The 1018-nt window shown below is 53.6% G+C and overlaps 1 protein-coding gene across 2 annotated transcripts in view; it reads right to left on the minus strand.

Moving 5' to 3' along the window:
• The window catches only part of zgc:86598 (STKc_CK2_alpha domain-containing protein), a 79118-nt gene extending 78909 nt beyond the window's left edge, over positions 1-209 (minus strand). Inside the window, exon 1 of one of the 2 annotated variants that reach the window (XM_048612890.1) lies at positions 88-209. The gene's annotated coding sequence lies outside the window, so the exon portion shown is untranslated. Of the gene's footprint in view, positions 1-41 lie in introns of both variants that reach the window. The other variant, XM_048612895.1, reaches the window with a different exon arrangement.
• Between the last annotated feature and the right edge of the window lie 809 nt (positions 210-1018).

Consider the following 1018-nt stretch of genomic DNA (forward strand, 5'->3'; position numbering starts at 1 on the left):
GGGCTTGGGCCCGAGCTACACTCGAACCCACCGGGGCCTACCTGACTCTGCGAGTCGACCAGGAGCCTCGGGCCTAGCGCGCTTTACCTGTGCCACTCTCTCGGATCCTCGGACAATGAATATGGCGGCGTCGGCGCTGACAGGCGGCTCCTTCCGCAGCGAGGCCCCGCAGGGGTTAAATTCCGTCTGAAACCGCGATCCGCTTCGATAGGGCAAGCGGCGGACACCGTAGCGGCGGTGCGTGAGGGGTATCCTGGGAATTGTAGTTTGACTCTGATGGTGTACTACGAAGAGGACGACCGGCTTAACTACAGCTCCCAAAGGACAACGCTTCAGGGGCAGCCTAAAGGGCGTGTCAGAGAGGCATTGTGGGAGATGTAGTTTGATTCCCGTTAGGGTGTGCGTTGAGGAACACAGTGAGACCTACAACTCCCAGCAGACCACGTCCCAGGGGTTTCTGACAAGTCGAGCCTGGGAGCTATAATGGTAATGTAGTGGCACTGTGTGGGGGCTTTCATGGAGCAGTGATAGTGTCCCTGCCTCTGAGTTAGGAGACTTGCGTTCAAGTCCCGTCTGCTCTAGATATGTGCAATAACATCTCTCAGCATGGTTGATTAGGAAAATATCAGTTCACATCTGAAACCAGACAGAGGTATACTCCAGAGATAGTAGGAGCTGCAGATGCTGGAGAATCCGAGACAACAAGGTGCAGGGCTGGATGAACACAGCAGGTCAAGCAGCATCATAGGAGCAGAGAGGCTGACGTTTCGGGCCTAGACCCTTCATCAGAAACCTTCTGAAGGAGGTGGCTGAGGGCACTGTAGAGGCATTGGTGTGATCTCACTGGTATCTGGGGGGGGATCCCACAGGACTGGGAAAATGACTGATATTTAAGGCAGAAGTCAGTAGGTCAGTTGTAAGATTTTAGTGTCCAGTATTAAAGGATGAGATTGCAGAGCACTTGGAAGTGCATGGTAAGATAGGGCAGAGTCAGTATGGCTTCCTGAACTCTGACAAA

This window comes from Rhincodon typus, chromosome 2 (assembly GCF_021869965.1).
Source record: "Rhincodon typus isolate 14 chromosome 2, sRhiTyp1.1, whole genome shotgun sequence".
Lineage (NCBI taxonomy): Eukaryota > Metazoa > Chordata > Chondrichthyes > Orectolobiformes > Rhincodontidae > Rhincodon > Rhincodon typus.